We start from the raw sequence: 24,609 nt of genomic DNA, 5'->3' as shown, positions 1-24,609 counted from the left end.
CCGTAATATCATATGTATGGTTGGATGTCAGAGTTGGCCAATCTGCCCACATAGAGTACATGCAAGAACAAAGCGTATTCGATTTCAAATCTTTTGTATCGTTGAACGATGCATTCTAAATATTAAATTAGAAATAGGAACATTGGTAGCTAGCCAAAGCCAGAAGCTATGTTTTTTTTAGCTATGGTAACTTTATGTGCTATTTTTTTTTTTTACAGTACCTGCAATATTAAACGCAAAACCACAAGTCCCAGACTACAACGAACTGTTTTCAAAAAGCCACCGCCGGAATAAAGGTTCCATATATGAAATAGGACTAATTAATGGCTTTGCAGATTTCTCTGCAACGTCAACGAAGGTTGCCTTTATTGACGCACAAGGAGTGCTCCGGTATTACATACTGGAGGACGAGCTCTTTCATATGAGCCTGAGCGTGTACACGAAGTACTACGGTACATTTCAGCAGCAAGCTACTAGAGCCCCTGAACGCATTTGGTCTGATTCAACTGCAATTCCTGCTTCACGCCGGGGGTAAGGATGATCTTTGAGCTTGTATAACGTGCACTTCTGTAACCTTGAGGAGGGACCCTGTCGTTCGCATTGCGTTTTATTTGACCCTAAGCTTGGGCGACCGTTTTCTGTGCGTTTTGGACTGGTATATCCGCACTGTATTGGTGGTTGTTAATGTTTCTGTGACTTCTGAGCAAGGAACCGAGGCTGAGCACCACCTTGCAGCACGCATAACCTTAGCGCACCTCGCTCCCCGGTTACCGCTTGCGTTTCTGCTGGGTCGAGGGAGCGGGGTCTTCGTAAAAGTTTAACCCGTGTGTTTCGAGAGAGATGTGTCGATGCGCCTGGTCTGTGAGCTGCGGCTACCGCGCGCGAGCCCTCGAATGACACGAGCTTGACATTGCAGTCATTCCCAAAATAGGGCAAATGTTGCCATAATCCTGTCCTGACCCGGCAAAAAAGACCCGTGACCAGACGCAGCCCGTAGCATGCAGGGACCCCGAAGGAATAAACGTGGAAATAAAGACTGATGAACTGTTCGGATCAGAGCACAAATGTTAAGATCTTCTTTCTAGCTGGCAACCAAGGGACCCAAAAAAAGTAGTTTCGTTTGCAACCTTATGTGGAAATGTATGTTTCTTCCCAATTGTTGGTTTGATTTTCTACTACTGGTTCGACGTTATTTGAAAATGAATTAATGATGTTTTCCTTTTTAATCTTTAGTGAAGCACCATAGTTGTTTGTTTAATTATTTAACATCTAATGCCAGTGTACTTGTGTTCTATGCATATATGTCAGTCGTGTGGGTTTGTTCTTCGTGCCAAATAGACTAGCAATATTTCCCCTCAGTTGCACTTCCACTAATTGCTGTAATGTCTGAGACGCATAACCAGTTCGTTGCTACCGCCCTCACTTAACACGTTTTATCATGCGTGCCTCTGCTACAAGCCAGAGCTGTGTACCAGCACGGCTGCCAGTGTTGTGGTATTTGCACGTGATAGTGTTGCCCATAGTAGGTTATCATCGGGCAGCCATTCGTCGGGTGTAACATCAGTTTTGAGATCACTCCAATAGCTGCTTAGAAACTTCACAGAAAGTTTAACTTAAAAGGGGTTTCACTTTTTTAATAGCCTGCCTCTGTGTAATTACTGACGCGCTGTATGTATACGTGGGCCAGGCCTTCGAGCAAAGATTTGTTCATGTGGTTTAAGACTTGGAATTACATTTGTGTAGCAGCAGAGCTCTGAAAAGTTGTTTTTTAATATTTTAACTTCTTTAAATAGGATTCTGTACCGGTATGAAAGATGGCATGCTTGAACTTGCTTGACATCAAAAGCATTTTTTGCTGTAGAAACTAATGGCAAAAAACGTAATTTTTATGACTGTGTGCTAAAGATTGCATGTTATGGACGGACAGCCACGGTTACTTCACCTGTTAGTAAGTCCTGACTGGGTAAAAAGACATGTCTGCACAGGCTCACAAGAGTCCTCGGGCTTGAACTGAACTTGTAGTGGATTGCATTTTGAGTGCTATATTTAAGACTCTAGAAGACAATTCGACTTGAAAGTTTGATCTGGCCTCAGGGTGATGTGTGTTCGATCGCCTGCTTGAAACCGCGTATGTTCTTGAATGGATGCTTTTCTTTAGTGTACCTCCCAGGGTGTTAAGAGTGCTGGTCATAGTGCCACAAGCCACATGATTAGCACATTGAAAAAAATCAAAAGAATTCTCCAGTTTTCATAAACAAATACATGAAGAGCGATTATAATTGCCTGAGAAAAAGGGGTGTTGTACAAATGCTTTACGCTTAGACTCTGTTACTTCATAAACAAATGCAAATTGCAGGCAGTAGGGCGTTACTAGCTAATAACATCTAATCTAACATCTGCCAGCCTAGATAGTGTACCAAGGTTTAACCCTTTGACAGAGAACTCTCAGGATTTGTGCATTAGCTGCAAACAGAGGGCCCTGGAACTTAAACCACAGAATAGCTTAGTCACTCTGGAGTTAAGGGGTCCTCTTCTGTGTCCAAGGGGAAGGTAGGGCCAGACTATAGGGGAGAGGGGGTGGGGGGGTTCGGGGAGGGGGGTATTGATGACCTCTTTTAGTTCTTGGAAACTTTTGTAAACAGTGCAGGTGAAACTACTATTTCATGGACCACTACATTTACTTTTAGTCTTCCAACTTGGTTACTATAGGTCTTTGGCCTAACTCAACAGTTAGTTGGACATGCTTAATATTGGTGGACGCCGTGATGGGCGTTTAGTGCTTTTCTGGAGGGCAGCATTACTTTCCTGCCGGTTATTTAGCTGCACAGTGCATACAAGTGATGCTGCATCTGGTTCCGAAGAAGCTGAGCAAACTTGACCTTTAAAAGCTTTGTTCAGAATAATTGTTTCTACTGTTGTTACTATTGTCATTCGTAGAGAAGCACACACAAACAAATGCATTCCTGAGCTAAATGCATTCTTGATGTATTCAAATGTAAAAACAACACCACGAACTTTGGGAGGTATGTTGTTACAAAAACATTGTACAATAGCTCTCCTACCAGATTCAGAAGTATGGCAGGACTAGAGTCTGCGAATTTAATTTTGTTAAACAATTTTGTACACTTTAACTACAATTTTCTTTGTGGACTGAGGACACCGCATCCATCTTCTGGTTTTGAGGGTTTTATGTTTTTGTTGCATATATTAAGTACTTTTTTTGGGGTTAGTTATAAAGCACAAACCTAACCCCAGAAGACAACTGAGCACTGTTAAAGGTGACAGTAGACTTAGCTAACATGCAAGGATGGAGAGAAGGCTAGTACGTTTATAAAAAATAACCTAGGACAACATGTGCTTAAAAATACTGAAGAAAGAGTGGGTGACATTGAAGTGGATATAGTCTAGAGCAGTGATACTCAAAGTACGTCCCGGGGCGTCTTGCAGTCCTCTTGACCTTTATATGCTGCCGCCTTGGTGCGCAGCATCTCTTTAGCACTAATAGTCATAAAAAAAATGTTAAACAAACAGACAAGCATTTAGTAACCTGTTAATAAATGCTTGCCCGTTTATTAATTTTTATTTAGACCTCCTTATACAATCTCTGACCACCCAGACATCCTACCACCACCTTGACGGCATCAGTGTGGTCCTCGGTCACGCCACAGACCATACTTTGTGGCCCCATGGCAAATGTTTTCGAGTACCCATGGTCTAGAGTGATAGAGAGATTGTGATATGGTCAGTTTTCAGACTACTCCTGAATTGCACACTGAATCAGCAAGAATAAGCTTCAGAGGGAGGTAATTTTTTTTATAATAATATTTTAGTCTTGTATTATAACAACATTAGAATACCAATAGTTTTCACATTGGTTATGTGTTCTCAGACATCAATGCTGTTCCTGAGCTCCTCGTCGTCAATATACTATTTATTACAGCATTACCTGGACTATTGTATCACATAAATATTTGATAATGCCATATCTTCTAGCACTCTTTCCACTGGTGGGGGAGGGGTGTGGCGGGCCACCTCATCAATAGCCATGCTTATCTAGCCTTAAAGGTCTTTTGATGTACCTTTCCTTCTTGTTACCCCCATCTATGGGCGTCATACTTGGGTCATATGCTGAGTTCTTTGGATTCCCAGCCTGGCTAGGGATGTGCTGCTAGTAGCATAAGTGCACTAAACTCATTGAGTTGAGAGGGAAGTTTGTCAGGTTTACCCAAGTGTATGCTTTGTAAACTACAAAACAAACTTTGTAGTAGATTCTGGGAAGGAGTGGGATCCAGTAGAGTCCTCTCAAGGTAGAGGGGATGTGCTTGAACGTTTTCAAGTTTATTAGTCCAGCTACTGCATGAAGAATTGATTTGATTGGTGTTGAACTCCAGAAGACCACAGAGTTTTACCGTGTAGCAGATAAACTGCTCTGATGTCTCCAATATGCCGATGACGTTCTATTACCCCAAACCTTGTTCTATTAGGCCAAACACTGATCAGCCTCAAGTGTTTAATGACTCACTTGGCACAATACACTCAAACGTTGGGGTTGGAACTAAATCGCAACACAACAAAAGTAGTATGCTTCTCAGCCAATTCTAGGAGCTGCTATTTATGGTTCAAGTGGAAAGCTTTCGGAAAACCCTTAGATCTGTTCTAATCATACAAATACTTAGATGTTGTAATGGACGCCTGATTTATCATTTAGAGATCATCTGAACAAAAGAAGAGCCCTCGCCAACAAACTTCAGTTTCCCATCAAGGTGCTGCAGAAAAAGATTGGTATCACATCACAGTATTATTTTTTACAGGTCATAGGGGCAACATTTCTTCCATCGCTGAAGTATGACTTCAAATTGTTGAAAGGGAGCGATGTAACAACACTAAATCACCTCCAAATGACCCTTTTTAAACGCCTCTTTCGGCTTCCACAATGCAAATCACAGATGGGTCAGGCTGGAGTTTAGCCTGTTCCATCAAAGCCTGGTCAGGACTGGCCCCCCTGACAAGCTCTGTTGGAAGCTTAGAGCAACCCCACAAGCTATACTGGCTGCCATGTGTCGGTAGGAAATGAAGAAGGCCGCCCAATCTCAAAGACTTGTGGCCAACGGTCTTTCAGCAGGCCATAAGCAATCTAAACCTAGGCAACTCCTGGGACTCCAATCTGGACTTCACTTCCTTCAAAAAAATCATCAACAAGGCCGCAAACCATCAATCTCAGATTGTTTAGGCAGAGTTTGCCCAGAAACGGCATGCATCGGCAGTTCTGCGCTCCTTCACTTCTTGGAGCTCGGAACCATATCTGACAATTAATGTTGCAGCATCCACTCATCATTCATTATTACTATTTCGACTGGGCACTTTTCCATCAAAGGTCTTTGTTCCCTCTTGGAAGCAGTCTTGACCGGAAAGTCCATGTCGCCCATGCGGCCACAGCCAAGAAAGCATATTTAATTTTTTTTCTGTGTCCTGCCGTCTTACTTCTCAGATGGAAATTGCTATGTCCAGCTTTAAGGGCTCTTCAGATTATGTCTGCCATCCTGCAGTTATTGGCCCTCTTGAACGGCCATAGCATTCAGCTTTCATGTAAGGCCACTAGGTTTTTGCTCCATGTAGCAAGGCTGCTCACACAGCAAACACCGGCCTATCCAAACTAAAACTGATGAATGACTCTACCCAGTAGCAGCCTCGGTTTCATTATGAGTTAGCCCTAACGAACACTTCGAAGTACATTTTAATGTAATCAATTGATTTTAACGTGATTTGCCACTACCCATTTTGCTTTTCTTAAACTTTTTAATGCAGTCATTGTCTAAATTTATCAAATGCAAAATGTTAATGCTTGTTTACATTGTAATGATTTTTATTATTTGGCTGTAAAGAACTTACCAAGTAGCCATCTATGTGCGGCAAGACAAGGGCTAGATTGTGGACTGGAGTTTCGTACAACAGTTAAATTGCATGCTAATGTGAGCATGGTCCTTGATGGACGGAGGAGGGATCAATTAGAAATCCCTGGAATTTAGCAAAGGATTAGAAGTGTAGGAATAATCCATCTAAGTCATGTTGTTGAATCAGATCAACTTCAGTCTTTCTTGTTTTGAGTTTCGAATACATCGTAGGCATTCTAATTTGAATTATGTCTGGCTGGCTCAAACCTCAAGTATTTTGTTAACCGATGAGATTTAAGGTCCACATATCCACATAATACCTCTGCTCCTTGACTGTCAGACATAGTCAGACCTTCAAAATGTCATACTGTCTGACATAAATGGCTTTTAATGTCACTCATTGGCAGTGCAGCACTGGTGCCATCAGATACTGCAACCCGTAACACTATGACAGACTGCTGACTCTTTAGGACCTACTAATTATAGGTAAATGTCACACGTTAGGTAGGCATGAAGAACATTTTCTGACAGGTTAGCATTATATCCCGTAGCGGTATTTTTGAAGACCGCAAGAGCCCTACATGCCTTAGCCTTTTATTATTTATAATACATACAAACTTGTTCTAAAAGTATAAAACCTGCCTCAAATTGTGCTTGCAATTACAGTCTGCCTATGGCCTTTTTTTTTTTCGAAACAGAGATTCCATATTTTTATATGTATATTCAAGTATACTGTATTTCTCGTAGAAACACCCAGAAGACAAGGTTTTAATAGTGGGTTGGGACATGACCATGGAATAAAATACTTCCTATTATACCGTATAAAGATGTTGCACATCTCCGCAATGAACCATGACTTTATAAATGAACACTTCTTTCACCCTTGTTCCTCTATATGGTCACATGGTGTCTCTGTGATTTGCAGAAGCCACTTGAGAGTACTTTGACTAGTGTATATCTGCTAAAAGGTCCTAAGCCTAGGCTAGGTTAGACGCACTCTAGAAAACCAGAGACGCAAAGCCGGTGTAGGATGAGAAAGACCATCGGACTTTCATAGCCTGCCCATTTCTCTCCCTGCAGCAGCACCTATTTGTCTCCTGCTATACCCTTCTCCCTCCACCCTAATGCCTAATACAAAATATGAAGGGGCACACATTTTCATTGTAAGTTTATGTTAGATTATGTTCTCAATATTGATTTGGGGAAATGAAAGTGTGATATTGCATTGAGGGTGCAGTAGTACCACACACCATCATTTTAACCTGTGGTTCGCATCCCTGTATTTGCTCGGAAAAGTCTTTAGTAAACGTTTGTCACTGGGTAGTACATTATACTATTGTTTATTAAAAAAACGCAGATGGCGAAACTGTGTGCGTGCCAACTGTTTTTAATCCGCTTAAAATGGATGGAGCAGTGGCCGATATGAACATTTAGGAATTTATTTTCTATGTTTGAACGATAGACTGGAGGATTAGTTTGTAACAAAAATGACAACAAAAATCCTATATTTTCAATCCTGAACAAAAAAGTAGAAAAGTCAGAATCCTCTATAATTCATTGTAATAGCTCGACTAACAGCAGGCCACGTTTGTAGATAACAACAGTGCAGAGTTCATTATTTCTAAAGTACACAATGCCCAGACATTTTAGGCACATCAGTAATTTAATCATTAGGTACTGTCTTAGGACAAATATTTATTACTACCGCAGGAGTCATTTCCACACAGTCAAATACAAAACAAGTTGTTGTTTCAAAAGGTTATTTTAAGAATTGAGAATAGTTGTCTTTTGGTAGCCAAAAACCAGGTCTAATGAGATATAGATGCCCTGAATTCGTTGGTTGTGATGAAATTTGAGCTTTTTTCAAGAACCATTGTCAGATATTTGAAATTCAGTGTTTTTCGAGTTGGGTGTGTCTGTATGTGAAGGTGGTAGATTAGCCTTAGGCAAATACTCTTTTCTGAGAGCCCTGTTGGGGATCCCAAGATGCTTCTGTTATCATTATTACAGATAACATATCCTTTTGATCGAGAATTAAGTGGCAATCCAAACACAGCATTTCATTGGGATGCACTCCAAATGGATGGAGCCCAAGTGGAAGATTGCTTTGGGCGTGTCAAATGTCGCCAATCACAGATTTCTGTGTGTCTGAAGGGAGCATCCAGAAATTTTTTCCAAGCCAGCGCAAGATGGTAAAACAGGTGGCAGACACTCTGTTGGCTTGGTCCCTCATAGATAGCCCCCTATCGATGATTACTCCAAGGTTACTCCAAGGATTCTTACAGTTTAAAATGCAATGTTTCTCCTCTGTTGCTATTAATATAAGACATAAAAGATAAGATGTCAGCATAAGGATTAAGGCAGCCTCTCTTCAGAGTGGGGTTATTCAGGTTCCCAATTTTATTTCACAAATTCCAAGGAGCTTCTTACAAATGTTGTAATCAAGGGACTTCGCTATGAGCTTCCTGGTCCAACGGGGAAACACAGTTTAAGAATCATGCTATTTTTAAGCAGTTCATTTTCCCCCCACTGTCTTATGTCTGTTCACTTTGAATGTGGGTGTATTTAGCTACTGCCACTAAGGAGATATGTAAGTCTTAGCAAAAAGACAGACCAAGGCAAATACATATTCCTCTGCAAGCACCCTTTAACAGTGTATGCGTCAGGGTAGATATTTTAGTAACAATCCTTGGTGTTAGATCTGACAGCCTTTGGTTGGTCTTCCCCCAACTTTTTGCCTGTCTCGCTCCATTTTTCTGTACTCTTTTCTGCTGGCTTTAGGACTCTGCACACTTTACCACTGCTAACTAGTGCTAAAGTGCACTTGCTCTCTGGCTAAAACATGGTAACTTTAGCTCATACCCAATCGACATATTTACTTTACTCATAAGTCCCTAGTAAAGTGCACTACGTGTGCTCCAGGCCTGTAAGGTAAATGCTACTTGTGGGACTGCAGCACTGCTTTTGCCACCCATCTGAGTTGCCCTCTAACCATGTTTCAGGCCTGTGTGTGCAGTTTACTGCTAAATCTACTTGGCATTTCAATCCTTAAACTCCTCATTTGTTACACATAAGTCACCCCTAAGGTAGCCCATAGGCAGGGTGATGTGTACGTAAAAGGTAGGACATGTACTGCATCATGTTTCACATCTTTGGAATGGTTATGATGAATCTTCTGTACTGGTACATTGTATTTAATATTACTATTTTAGACATGCCACTTTTAGAAAGTGGACATTTCTCTGCTCTGTATGCCTTGCAGTCTGTCTCCAATACACGTCTGGGCTAGGTGATCGTTACATGTTGTCCATTTCCTACAGACAGCCACAAACACAGGAAAGATAGGTGTGGCTGAGGACCCATCAACTGACGAGTAGTCCCTAGTTGGCCTATAGATAAGGCAGAGAGGGAGGTTCCTCAGTTAGATTGACAATGGGGTAAAGGGGAGGGAAGGGGAAGCCAAAAAGCCACCAGATGCCATAACCACATGAAAAATAAATCACAAATAATGAGGGAAAATTATAGAGACACAATTCAAAACACAAAGTATATGTACTTGCACAAAATTTTTAATTCACAATATACAACAGTTAATATATAATACCAGGTTAAAAAACATAAAAATGTACTTAGAAATGTACATGGGTACACAGGAATAATTTAAAAACACAAGAACACAAGTTGTCGACGCAGCGTTTCGGTATCTAGGATTTTGACCTTCATCAGGACAGGGTTTCTAAAAGAAGAAACATCTTATTTAGAAAAGGATCTATTACATTTTGATCATCAGTTTGTTCACATATTCACAGTATTACAAGAAAGACCCATGTTATCTAGCATAATTGCCTGACAAGTACAGTGTCACGTTGTTCCTTTACAAAAGATGGGCACATTTTCGCCTCTTTTATTAAGCATGTGGTATGGTCTTGGAAGGAAAAGGGGAACACTTTGGAGGGCTAGGGTTTATAGATATTACGCAAGCCCAGGGACTGGAGTGGGGGTAGTACATCTCTAATGGAATATCTATAAACCCTAGCCCTCCAAAGTGTTCCCCTTTTCCTTCCAAGACCATACCGAAACGCTGCGTCGACAACTTGTGTTCTTGTGTTTTTAAATTATTCCTGTGTACCCATGTACATTTCTAAGTACATTTTTATGTTTTTTAACCTGGTATTATATATTAACTGTTGTATATTGTGAATTAAAAGTACATATACTTTGTGTTTTGAATTGTGTCTCTATAATTTTCCCTCATTATTTGTGATTTATTTTTCATGTGGTTATGGCATCTGGTGGCTTTTTGGCTTCCCCTTCCCTCCCCTTTACCCCATTGTCAATCTAACTGAGGAACCTCCCTCTCTGCCTTATCTATAGGCCAACTAGGGACTACTCGTCAGTTGTAACAATTGTTTCTCTCCTCGTCCCCTAACGGATTGTGAGGAGACCTCCCTTTTCATTTTGTTGAGGACCCATCAACACACATCTGAATTCTGATGTCCCTTCCTGACCAAGGTTAGAGGGAGAAGCTAACACTTGCACTTCAATAAGTACTGGCCTAAACCCACATGGAGGACTGATTACCCCCCACAGGTAGCCTGGCAGCCAGGACTTGAAAGGGGTTCTTGTGCACTTCAAAGTGACTCTTTGAAGTCTCCCTACTCCAAAGGCACATTTGGGTATAAGTACTTGGTCTCTGACCCTACCTAGACAGAACATTTCTGGACCTGTGACTACTCTGCCGATAAAAAGAACTGTTGTGCTGCTGAAAGGACTGCTACTCTGCTAGACTATTGCTTTGCTGGACTCTTTCTTGCTGTGCTCTTGCCTTGCTGAGCCGGCCCTGCTCCCTGCTGTTCTCCTGCCTGGGTGAGAAGGACTGGACCTGCATTCTTTGAACCCAGGGTGACTCCAAGAGTGCTTGCTGGCTTTGCCCTCTTTTCTGTGATTCTCAAGGTCATCAAACACGTCCTGCTGCTGGACTCTGCAATCTGTGAGTCCTCCCTTGCCTGAGATGCTAATCCAGTCCAGGACCTCAGAAGTGGGTTCTGCAGCTGTTTCTGTTTCAAAATCGAAGCAGTGACTACTTTGAGCTGACCGGACCCGATGCATTGCCCTTCGAGGTGAATGCAGGAGCCAATCGACATCGTCTCGACGGACTGTGCACCTTGACATCGACGGACAGTGCAGCTTGACCTTGACACAGTGAGGGCATCGTAAAGGGTTTTGACGCCGAAGCCTTTATTGGCTGCGCAGACTGGCACTGATGCTTCACCTCTATCCACAGGATCAACAACAATGCAGTGCCTCTTTGACTCCTCACAACAAGCCTTCGATGTTGACACTTGCGCCATTCAAGGTACTTTGTCAGCGAGAACTGTCTGGTTCCTGTAGCTGGCCTGCCATCCATCACGGTCGGCCTAAACTTTGGATTTACTCCAGTCTAGTTTGACCAAGTTACTTTTTAGCGCTTTTGACTTCTAAGCACTGTTTTTGAATTATATCTTTAAGAATCCATATGTCAAGTTCTTCTAGTTGGGTGTTTGCCTTTTTTTCTTATTTTACTTAGATAACTATTCTCTATTATTAGGTCGAGCCTAGACAGCGCTTGCGCTATCTGGAAGATCTGTTGTATGTACTTTATGGTATCTGGAGATCAGTCCTAGGACTTGTCTGTTTCCAACTTTGCTTAGGGACTTTTTTCTGTTCAACTCCCTCTGTTTAACTGTCTTGATAGAAAACGAACAGTAGAGGTAAGTAAAATATCAGAATTGCTTTCGGCTTGTTCAGCGGCCTCTAATTAACTGTCTTGATGGAAAACGACCAGTAGAGTTCAGTAAAATACCAGAATTGCTTTCTACTTAGGGACTTTCTTTTTTAATTTTTCCTGCAACTGCCTCTATTTAACTTTCTTAACAGAAAACGACCAGCAGAGGTCAGTAAGATACCAGAATCACTTTAGGATTCCCTAGATACCAGGCCATAGAAACTTGTATTTATTAGAGCACCTGTAGACAATAATATTTTTTTCAAATCTTGTATTTTCAGTGATATGACCACAGAAGAGGCTGATTTTGTATTAAAAACAGAGCTGTGGACCATACAATTTCTAGCTGATAGGCAGTATTTCTCTCCATGTGTTCCCATACCTGGTGTGTTCCTCAGTTTGGTGGTTACTTTCCCTCCATGTTAAAGAACAGCAGATGTTTCAGCTCCCAGGCTAAAGTGCTATATAGCTAAATACATATAAGGTCCTAAAAACGAGACCAATTGCATTGCAAATGCTTGTTCTAAACTGTTGTGGAGTGTTTCTGTGATGTTATCACTGAGTTACTTTATGAGTTATTGCACGAATACTTTACACATTGCCTTTTAAATAAGTTAAGCATGCATGCTCTGTGCCAAGGTACCAGAGGTTGAGCACAGGATAATTTAGCTTGCATTGTGGCTTTCCCTTTCTAGGATTGTTGTCCTTACTTAGAAACGGTCCATACCTCTGCCAACTAGAGATCTAGTTTCTAAAACTTGGAAAATCCTGTAGGGGTTTCCTATCTAATGCAAGTGCCCGGCTGTTGACTTTGCCAATGTTAGTCTACAAAGTATTGTGTTAAAAAACATAAAAGGAAAAAAGATTTCAAAATCTTGAAGAAAAACCAAACACTTATCTTAAATTATCTCAAAACTACACTGAAACTAATGTTTTTAGTGTTCATAAATGGCATGGGTTATTTTTCAAATACTTACAACGTAGGAAACTGAACGGATTTTGAAAAGAATAAGAAGGTGTCGGAATGTAAAGGGAGATGCTTGCTAAAGCCTGCTTTACTATACATAGGGTTCAGCCAGTTAGCTATTTGGTGCTCTGCATTAACCCAAGGGGGTGATTTATAGGCCTTCAAGAGAAGTGTCGTGCTAAGTGTTACACCAACTGGGTAAGTGCAGCAGTCTTTGAGTGCCAAAGCTTCTGCATTCATGCAATAAGTGGAACACCGGAGATAAAACAAACACCCGTAAAGTCTGTTCTTCTGCCTTACCCCAGCAAAATTATCCCTGTTTTTGTTCTACAGGCAAGCTGGAAGGGATGGGGAGATACACAGCATGTGGTGGATGGTGCCTGAAGGGAGGAAGCAACTGCACGAAAGTGAGAGATGAAAAATACATGCTCTGTCATTGAGTGCTGAATTGAAGAAAATTAGTTCCCCAAACCGTGAGCAGTGGCAGTACACAACTCAACCAATAAAAAGAATCATAAATAGGCTATACTCCACAGGATGGTCAAACATAGGAAGATGAAGCAATCCATCTAATAAAAGCAAACAAATGAGAATACCAATAAAGCCAACCAAGGGTAAGCAATGGTCATGCTCCAAGCCCGTTCTAAGTTCAAATTAGGTTTGTGCTGCCTAGTAGGCGAGAAATAAAAATCATTTCCCACAAGTGCAGGCCAATAGGCCTGGCTAGTGTTTGGCTGCGTCCTAGTCACCAGTAAGCCTTTTTCTATTTTAACTGAAGCACCAAGGTACTGAAGCAAAACGCCGCCCGTGTCCTTCATTGGAGGCATAAAATCATGATACAATGACAAGAAAAAAGAGCTAGTGTTCTGACAATTGGCAGATAAGTTTCTTCCTGTAACACCTAAACCTAACTGAAGGGCTCTTGGTCGATTAATATTTCTCCAAACTTGTATGTAGTGCACTCTCTGTGAATGCCCGGTGACCCTCCTGTCCCTGGATACGAACGGTCGCTCCCCTCGCCGCCTCCTCTCCTGAGATTACTGGTATCGTAGCGCTTGACTTTGCTTCACTTCGTTTACTAAAACATAGCGCTTGACTGCATACTCATCTTTAATTTCGTAGCGCTTAACTGTATTTGGCACTTTGTTTTCAATAGAGCGCACTTCTGGGCATTTATTTGGCTGTGTGCGTCTTGCTTGATAGTTGCATATTCTGATAGCGCTTTGACTCTGCGCTTACAATACGCTTGACTTGCTGCATTGTCCTGAATAGACATCGCCCTCTTAGCGCCACATTACTCACTCTGCCTGTGCCCCAAGCAGCGTTTGTTGTTGTTGCTGCCATTTTGTTAGTGGTCCCTGGCCCTTCCTCCGCCTCGCTCCCGCCTCCCAGCTGACCCTCCCACCCACTGAAGCTACAGGCCGCCCTCGCACGCACGAAGAGCTGTGACCCTCCTGTCCCTGGACACGAACGGTCGCTCCCCTCGCCTCCTCCTCTCCTGAGATTACTGGTATCGTAGCGCTTGACTTTGCTTCACTTCGTTTACTAGAACATAGCGCTTGACTGCATACTCATCTTTAATTTCGTAGCGCTTAACTGTATTTGGCACTTTGTTTTCAATAGAGCGCACTTCTGGGCATTTATTTGGCTGTGTGCGTCTTGCTTGATAGTTGCATATTCTGATAGCGCTTTGACTCTGCGCTTACAATACGCTTGACTTGCTGCATTGTCCTGAATAGACATCGCCCTCTTAGCGCCACATTACTCACTCTGCCTGTGCCCCAAGCAGCGTTTGTTGTTGTTGCTGCCATTTTGTTAGTGGTCCCTGGCCCTTCCTCCGCCTCGCTCCCGCCTCCCAGCTGACCCTCCCACGCTCCGCCCCCTCCACCATCCATTTATGACAGATGAGTCAACGCGCTGCGGCCGCGCCGAAGGTGCGCCAAAGGTAAGCCCGTCTACGCCCGTCCGCGCCTGGACTGCGCCCAGCGCCAGACCCCCTGGTCACCGCTTCACCCATTCCCCCCGCATTACATACGATGCCTCCTCCCTCTGTGCACTCAACCCCGGCCGACTCACTAACTGCGCTCAAGCAGCACCAGGACGCACCCATGGACCCTTCACCTGCCACTCCTGCAATTTCACCTGCGTCAAGCCCCATTCCAAATCCACAATCACCAAACAGAGAGCCAACACCAACGACCTCAAGTGCATCCTTCTCAACACCCGATCGGTTCACAAACACGCCATCGACCTCTGGAATCTACTCGACACCATCTCTCCGGACATCGCCTTCCTAACAGAAACCTGGATGAACGCCTCTTCAGCTCCAGACATCACCATAGCCATCCCGGACGGCTACAAGATCACCCGTAAGGACCGCCCCATCCAAACAGGAGGAGGCATCGCCATCGTCCACAAGAACACCATCCGCTTCTCTACCAGCTCGGACGTCAACCTCTCTAGCGCCGAACACCTTCACTTCCAGATCCACACCGACCCCAAGACAACACTTAGGGGCACCCTCCTCTACAGGCCACCAGGACCCCGTACAAAATTCAGCGAAGACATCACTGACTTTATCACCCCCCACGCCCTCCCTTCGGAAGAATACATTCTACTGGGAGACCTCAATTTCCATCTAGAAAAGAGCAACGACAGTAACACCACCACCCTTCTGGACAATCTCGGACTCAAACAACTTGTTAACACCCCCACACACCATGCAGGACACACACTCGACCCTATCTTCACTTCCAGCAAGCATATCTCCTTCACTCATACCACACCCCTCCACTGGACTGACCACAGCTGCATCCACTTCATTTACAATAAGACCACGACCCACAACCACCCTCAACCAACTCTGCGAAGAAATTGGAACAAAATTACAATCGACCAGATCTCCACATCGCTTCTTCAAAAACCCCCTGCCTATTCAACGGACCCTAACCAAGCCGCCATTAACCTCACACAATGGTTAACCCAAACCGCCGTCAAATTAGCACCCTTGAAAAAACATCAAATCAAGCAAGAACGCCCCCTGGTTCAACGATGACCTTAAAAAATCCAAGAAGATCTGTCGTTCCCTTGAGAAAACTTGGAAAACAGACCCAAACACTATCACCCAAACAGCCTTCAAAAACGCCACTCGCAAACACCACCAACTAATCCGGACAGCCAAGAAATCAGCACTCAAAGATCGACTAGACAACAACGCCCACAACAGCAAGGAACTTTTCAACATCATCAAAGAATTCACCAACCCCACCACCAGCTCCAACGACATCACCCCCTCTCAAGCCCTATGGGACTCCCTTGCCTCATTCTTTCACAACAAAATTGCCGATATCCACAACAGCTTTGACAGCCAACCTGTAAACCAGTCCACCCCACTCACCCCCGAACGGTTACCTCCTCCGAATATCCTTCTCGAATGGAACCCAATCACCACAGAAGAGACCATTCGCCTGATGAACTCCATCCACTCAGGTTCCCCTACAGACCCATGTCCCCATCACATCTTCAACAAAGCAAACTCCATTATCGCACCCCATCTCCGAGATGTCATCAACTACTCCCTTAACTCCACCACATTCCCAGAAAGCTGGAAACACGCCGAACTAAGCGCCCTTCTGAAGAAACCCACAGCTGACCCCACCGAACTCAAAAACTACCGCCCCATCTCGCTCCTCCCATTCCCCGCCAAAGTTATTGAGAAAGCCATTAACAATCAGCTCGCCACCTTCCTCGAAACCAACAAATCACTCGACTCCTCACAGTCTGGATTCCGAGCCAAACACAGCACCGAGACCGCCCTCATCGCAGCAACAGATGACATTCGAACACTACTGGATAATGGAGACACAGTCGCCCTTATCCTCCTTGACCTCTCCGCAGCCTTCGACACAGTCTGCCATAGCATCCTGATACAGCGCCTCAAAGACATCGGAATTCAAGGAAAAGCATTGGACTGGATCATTTCGTTCCTCGCTGGAAGAACTCAGAGAGTCCGCCTCCCCCCTTTTAAGTCAGAGGCCACCGATGTCATCTGCGGCGTCCCGCAAGGATCATCACTCAGCCCCACCCTCTTCAACGTCTACATGAGCCCCCTGGCAACCATAGCACGTCAACACAACCTCAACATCATTTCCTACGCTGATGACACTCAGCTGATCCTCTCACTCACCAATGACCCAACCACCGCCAAAACGAACCTACACAAAGGGATGAAAGAAGTAGCCGTGTGGATGAAGCACAGCCGCCTAAAACTGAACTCGGACAAAACGGAAGTCCTCATATTAGGCTCATCCCCTTCCGCCTGGGACGACTCTTGGTGGCCAACGGCCCTAGGAAAAGCCCCCGTACCGACGGACCACGCACGGAACCTTGGCATCATCCTAGACTCCTCACTCTCGATGACCAGACAAGTCAACGCCGTCTCATCTTCATGCTTCAACATCCTACGCATGCTCAAAAAAACATTTCACTGGATCCCCACCGAAACAAGAAAATTGGTCACCCACGCACTGGTTACAAGCCGTCTGGACTACGGAAACACCCTTTACGCCGGTTCCACCGCGAAACTACAGAAAAAACTCCAACGCATACAAAATGCCTCAGCCAGACTCATACTAGACATCCCCCGCACAGAACACATTTCCGCTCACCTGAAAGACCTTCACTGGCTCCCCATCAACAAGAGAATAACGTTCCGTCTCCTCACCCACGCACACAAAGCCCTATACGAACTTGGACCTGACTGTCTCAACACGCGCCTTTCCTTTTACACCCCCACCCGCCAGCTGCGATCGTCCAACCTAGCCCTCGCCGCTGTACCGCGCATCCACAAATCCACCATGGGAGGAAGATCCTTCTCCTACTTAGCGGTCAAGACCTGGAATTCCCTTCCCATCCACCTCCGCCTTACCCGAAACCACCTCGCCTTCAGAAAACAACTTAAAACATGGATATTCGATAAATAAACCTCCCCCCCCCCCCCATCTCAAGCGCCTTGAGACCCTATGGGTATGTAGTGCGCTATATAAATTCTGACTTGACTTGACTTGAATGCCCACAAGCTGTGTGCCAGTAACATGTCATTATTTACTTCTCTGTGCTATCATCACCTACACCTTGCATCTAAAGTCCTAGGCTCGGTATGGAAAGTCTGTGTCCTTTTCCTCTCTGCATGTACTGTTTTAGGCTTTCAGATATTTCACTGTAAGAAATGAGCATTCCTGATCATTTGCATGACATTCCAGGGTTGGGCTTGTTTTCTATAAACTTGTAACTGAGATTGGTCTTTGCCCTGCTGTTCCACTAGTTTGCCTCCACTCTGGAGTTTATTTTCAATATTATCGCATCTGTAATTTTCTCTTTCTGTCACTCTTTCTCTGTCAATCTCTTCCATTTGCACATGGGATCTTTCCAATTTCATTTCCTGTTGCTCATGAGTATCTTTATCTTTTGCCTCCTGTTCTCTTCCTTCTGTGTTTGTTTTGCTGTAACAGACCTTGTGAATATTTGTATAATTTTTGACTGGTTATACCCAATTAACTTATTTGCTGTTGCTCCTGTTTTGCCATTTCATTTTCTTCTCTGTCAATTTCCTTGTTTTTTTTTTTTTTACAGTGCCTTAATATTTTAATTTTTTCTGACTTTTCCTTTTAACATGTTTTATTTGCTTCTCGTGGTGTGTCATTTCACGCTGTGCTTGATTACCTCACTATCCTGTGCAATGGTTGGTAGTATTATGGCAGTGCGGAGATGTGACTTCTGGTGAAACCTCCTGATGGGTCCTGCCGAAAGAGATTGATACGACTCACTTGTGTTTTCTGGATACATATTGATCATAACAAACAATTTCCTAATTACTGTTGCAATCTGTGAGATACAGTGTAGATTAAACTGATCACAGAAGCCCTTTCCTCTGAATTTTTATACAGAAGAGCTACTCTAACCAAGCTCATGCTTAACGCTACAAACAAGCGTAAATTTGTATGTTACAGATGGATATTTTTATACGTAGCTTTTATCTTGACTCTTCTTCTCCACTTTCAATAATCCAGACTTTAACGCTAGCTCTCCTTCTTTACTCCATCCACAAGCTTCACACATTGTGCCCTCTCCTCCATAGCCTTTATTATTCTTGTGTCAATTGTAGCTGGCCATTATTAACCCAATTGGTTCCTTACATCAGCATTAAAATGTAATTAGTGAACAAGAAGCAAGATGGTATTATGTCCCAGTTGTAATATGTGTTCCAAGTGCTCCCAATAAAAATAACTCACACAGCGTTTCAGTCCTTAAAGAAACGTTAATGGAAAGGTGGAAAAGGCACTCAGTTCAGGGTTCGCTTGGCATTCGATGATGTCACAAATTATTATAGAGTGCTCCACCTTAGTATTTTGAGAGAGTGGGCGTGCAGAGATTCCAGCAATTTTTGGTTAAATATAAATATGGACGTGGCGGAGATGGTGTTGTGGGGCATGATATGGCTTCGAAAGTCAGCTAGATATCCAGGTGCTATTTCAGCCAAATCATGTGTGCAATTTGGGGGACTCCAACAATCCTACCCAACACCTCATGACTTTCACATCAGCCTTAACTCCCATCCATTATGATCTGTTTTTTTTACTAACCGGGGTAAATGGCCAACAAGGGGATCATTTACGTAAATTATTGTTCAGTTATTCTTATATTTTTTGTCTGTCTAATCACAGAGACATATAAAACGAATCTTCTAGAATAATCAAATATATATTTGCAAAAAAATAACACAACGGAAAGAAAAAGTAGGTGCACAAATATACAAGCCAATCCTTCATCTAAACTTGATACATAACCAGCAAATGTCATACATTTCTTTTGTGAAGTCGTTATGAGTTGTGATTATGAGAACATTTCGACAAATGTATGATTAATCCACTCTTGGTTGTTAACAGCTCATATAGTGGATTATTTCAGTAATGGATTAATTCCCACATCAATGAGCAGAGCAAAGTAAGTGGACGTTTCGGTCTCTTAATTTTAGACCCTCTGTAACAGGTTGTCTAATATGACTCGGAATTGGCGTGGTTGCTATAGTAGTGTTTATTAGAAAGTCTACAAAAATTATGGGTGAAACCCAAGGAGGATCTTCCGCATGGCCATGTTGAGTCTTGCAGGAGAAACCGCCAGGGCGTCTTCTCGGGTTCATCTTTCCTCCTAGCCAGGGAAACCCTCAGGGAAACAAAATATAGGTCTTCGTGATCATCTACTTCCAATTCAGGGTGTACTGTAACCTACACCGAGTGCCAACCAGTCTGATTAAAGCTGTGATCTAGTCAGGTAAGTGATATCCCTAACCCGGCGTGGCTATCTCTCTGGGATATGAATGAGTAAATGCTGTCAAACCTTTAGTGCTTATTATAAACACCCCCAGTGCCCCTTGCTCTCCTCAGAACCAATACCAGTTTTAGCCAAACAACTGCGTGCCACTTTTTCCCATCACTTGCCTGAGGTCATGGCTCTGTTAAAGAGCAGCAGCGGCTTTGCCTGTGCCGCATTTCCCTGAAGATGTGGCAACTTCGCTTTCAGACCCTCTCGGTCACCTTATCCAGTCTCGACGGGGTTTGCGGCGTGGTTCCCCGGCACGCCTCATCGATGGGGGTCGTGTCTCCTCCTCTCGCCACCAGCTGCCCCTTCCGATTTCCTGGTGTTATCACGTCTTTTGCCCGACGATGCTGCTCCGTCTGTCTTCTCGTAACGCCATCTTGTGATCTCGGTCCCCTCGTCCTTGGTTCTCCATCTCTCGTGCTGATTCTGCCTCTGCCTTCCAGCACACTTCTCCCAGCTCGGAGTCTTCTCAATAAACGGACCCAGCCTCATCACAATGCGGGTCCCGTTCCACCACTAGAACGCTGTTCAGCGTTTCACTCGTCGTGTGGTAAATTAAATTTACTTATTACCTCATTTCTGAATTTCTATGCTTAATAAATCATAATTTCTTGTCAATGCAAAGCGAGGAGTCCGTGGTGCTCAAATGAAGGAGGAGAAGACCAATAACTCGAGTTAAGGGGAGCGCTTCCAGCACCAAGCGGGCACAGGAGCAATCTCTCAAGTCCCTCTCTTGAAGTGGGGAAGTGGGGGTTTTTATTTTCAACAGCAGAATATTTATACAGTCTTGGTCACGAGGCAAAATAAAGGAACAAACAGGTCGTGGCAGATAGAGGAACAAAGATCAGCAAGAGGAGCAGAGTGTGAAGAAATGGGGGCGTGTCTTAGGCTTCGTGAGGGGACTTGCGATGTGAAATAGTCTGACAGTTGGAAGGGGAGGCTTCCTCATTTGGGGGTTTGTGCTCGTGCTTCATGTCAGAAACATGAACCATCTCTGCGGGGGAGCAGGAACTCATGTACTGGTTTCCCGGACTTGGCAGAAACCACAGAGACAGATGGTGAAAATGAGGAAGGCCAGGTGCAGGGGTGTCGTGCTCGTGCTCGGGGTCTTGGGACACCAAAGGGTGAATTAAAAACAAAATGGTGCCGGCTTTTAATGTGGGCAATTATTAATCGCGCAAAGGGGATCGCGCAAAGGGGCATAATTAGATCGCGCAGAGGGCTGCGAAGGGGCATAATTATAGATTTTATTTCCACATTCCCTCTTTGCCCCAGATTGTACCTACATTATATCTCAATTTGCATGAGATCATTTATACATTCTTGTAACATGATTCTTTCCCTTTCTCTCTGCTGGACAAGTGGTTTAGGAATGCTTTTTTCAGCGCATAGACCGCACATGGCAGGACCACATTGGATGCAAAGGCAGCATCCAGTTATTATCAGGAATATTATACCTGCTGCTGACAGCAGTTGCCATCCCCAGGACGATATTATCTTCCAGAACCAGTCAGACCACGTCCAAGTGCCAGGTTCTTGATGTAAACTTACGGCTATCTTGTGTAATTTTGTTATGGCCGTGTATACAGATGGGGAATTATCAGGAATAAATATACAGCAGCTAGAGCCTATAATTTTACAGGCTCCGCCTCTGTCAGCCAAGATGATGTCAAGGACAAGGCGATTTTGGAGAGTAACCAATCGTATGGCAGACTGCTCCTGGGTTAAGCTTCCCAGGGCAGACGCCGTCTGGTTTACAACAGCCTCTAAGGTCCTTGTCAACCTGCGTATAAGCTTGCTGTTCTGTACAGGGCCAACAAAGAAGAAGAACCCTTTGTTAAAATCTGTGTTCTGTTCCCATGAGGTTTCCGTTTGGTCAACCAAGGAGGTATCGATCGTTCTTTTATGTCTGACATGGGGCACTAGGAGGTCTCGGTGGTGAGTGGATGGGGCCACAAAGACAGGGGGTAACAGGAATGCTATATAGCAAGTTCCCCCCGAGTTCAAGGGCAGCTGCACATAGGCCGTTTGGCCGCAGATGAAATAAGTATGGCGAGATGCTAAAAATGAGGACTTTCCTCTGTCTTCAAAACTTATAGTGGTATGACAGTCACTGTGTCCTAATGGAACAGAGCCATTTTTCTGGATGCACAGGTGTCCTTTTACTGGTGAGACCGAGATGGAAGGGGGACCAGCATTCTTTTTAGGTTTGGTATTTAACATCTTGTAGGACATGGTCATGTTCCCTTGCTTGTATTCTTCACTTTCTAGGACTGTACCGGTCGCCTGAGGATCTCCCTCCTTATTAGGGTAACAGGCAGTATTGAGTAAAATCCCCCCAAGGCCACGCATTCTTGCATGAATTATTTCCGTCAGGGCAGGAGGTGGGGGTAGTATCGGCAGCTGTTATTAGGGCGAACCAGGCTTCACAAGTTCCATTATAAGAGAATGGGAAAGGAAAAAGAGGCATCCCTCCCTTTTTCTGATGAGGTGGGATGCGGCCACATATCCAACAATTGGTGCTATTACTGGCCTGCTGAGTGTGGTGTAGCATCTGTATGAAGGTATTGTTTCGCAAGGCTAGTCTATGGGCCTGTTCATGAGGGGGTAGGTCGTGATAGGTGTGTTCCTGAGTGCTGTTGGGTGTATGAGAGGTGTGTTGTGTTGGAGGAAAAACAGTGTGGAGAATCCAACCAAGACACGTCATAACTGCCATGAGATAAAATAATACTGTCAAACATATAATAGGACCATTATGTCTTTTTCTAGAATTCATTTCTTTTTTTCTCCCACATAGTCAAAGTGTTAAAATCCATTCCCATGCTCCAACCGCTTCACCACTGGACCGACGCCCAATGGACTTAATTAGCCAGAGTCCGAATGGCAGACCTTAACTTTGATTTGTAATCCTGTTGTGGGGTTAGTTCCAAAGGCAATATAGATTGTTCAGTCACAGTGTCAGTGGGATTGGCAGGGCCATCCGCAACAGTGTCTTTTTGTCCAAAATGTTTCCGGCAGTGGCTTGCGTGGAGCCAGCCCTTCCGGCCCTCGACCTTCACTGCCGTCCGTGTTGTTAGTAGTACGAGTCTTGGCTTCTTCCACCTGGGCTGGAGGGGACTGGTCTGGTCGAAGTTCCTCACGAGGACCCAGTCGCCGGGTCGGATGGCGTGTTCTTCCGGGTTGGTTTTGTCAGGGAAGGTGGCAGCAACCTGAGAACGACAAGATTGGAGTGCAGACCTCAAGGAAGCCAGGTAGTCAGTCAGCATAGTACTGTCAACATCAGTTATTCTTTTAGGCCTTGGCGTACCCCACATATTTGGTGGTCTGCCAAAGACCACTTCATATGGAGATAAGCCAGTTCTGGAATGGGCTACCATACGCATGTAGAAGAGAGCAACCGGTAAGGCTACCATCCAGTCCACGCCTTTGTCAGTGCATATCTTGGCCAATTTTGTCTTCAAAGTTTGGTTGTGCCTTTCTACTCGACCTGCTGCCTGAGGATGTCTTACACAGTGAAACTTCCAAGTGTACCCTAACAGAAGAGACACTTGCTTCATGAGTTCAGAGAAGAAGGGCTGGCTGTTGTCTGAGTAGATGACGCGGGGCAACCCATATCTCGGGAAATATTCTCTTACTAGTTGCTTAGCAGTTGTCGGTGCAGTGTAATCTGGGACGGGATAGGCTTCTGTCCATCTGGTCAGAGCACACACTACAACTAGCACATACTTGTGACCTCTACATCTCTCCATCTGGATATAGTCCATCTGGAGAACTTCAAATGGATGGTCAGGGGGTTGGAATCCTCCCTGTTCCACCTTTGTGCCTTTTCCTGGGTTGAACTGATTACAAATCATGCACGTTTTAACTTTTTGTTTGACTGCAGCTCTCAAATGTTTGTTGTGCCATATATTCTGTATGCTGTCTAACATTGCTTTTTCTCCCAGATGCGCTGGTCCATGTATGGTGTTTACCATAACTTGTACCATGGCATCCGGTAGAAACCATACTGCTCTTTCAGGTGTCATCCAGCCTTGATCTGTAAGGACCCCTCCTTTTTCCTTCCATTCTAGCAGTTCCTGTGGTGTGGCGTGACTTTGGACATCCTGGATGTCAGAAAAGGGGTCTCGTATTATATATTGGCGGTGTGGTATACTTAATTCTGTGTTTGCTGCTAACTTGGCTGCACTGTCTGCAGAATCATTCCCTTTTGATATTTCATCTGTTCCCTTTGTGTGCGCTTTACATTTTAGCACTGCGATTTTCTCTGGTAACTGACTGGCCTCTAAGAGGGCAGTGATGAGTGTAGCATGCTGTATTCTGGACCCATGTGATGTGAGTAATCCTCTCTCTTTCCATAATGTACCGAAGTTGTGTACAACTCCAAAGGCATATTGTGAATCAGTGTAGATGTTAACTGACTTTCCTTTTGCTAAGTGACATGCTCGTGTTAGGGCTATGAGTTCTGCTGCCTGTGCCGACAGTATCTCTATCTTGTGTGCTTCTAAAGTGTCTGTACCATTTGTGACGGCATAGGCTGCTGCTAATTATCCTGTGGGGAGTCTCATACATGAACCATCAACAAAGAGTGTCATTTCTGCCTTAGCAAGGGG

The 24,609-nt window shown here is 44.1% G+C and overlaps 1 protein-coding gene across 1 annotated transcript in view; it reads left to right on the top strand.

Moving 5' to 3' along the window:
* Window positions 1-407: 407 nt before the first annotated feature.
* Window positions 408-24,609, top strand: part of MFAP3L (microfibril associated protein 3 like) — a 238,900-nt gene continuing 214,698 nt past the window's right edge. The window contains exon 1 of the mRNA XM_078677061.1: window positions 408-531. The gene's annotated coding sequence lies outside the window, so the exon portion shown is untranslated. The remainder of the gene's footprint in view (window positions 532-24,609) is intronic.

Source organism: Lissotriton helveticus, chromosome 2_1, assembly GCF_964261635.1.
Source record: "Lissotriton helveticus chromosome 2_1, aLisHel1.1, whole genome shotgun sequence".
NCBI lineage: Eukaryota > Metazoa > Chordata > Amphibia > Caudata > Salamandridae > Lissotriton > Lissotriton helveticus.
This window is presented reverse-complemented; position numbering and strand designations above follow the sequence as displayed.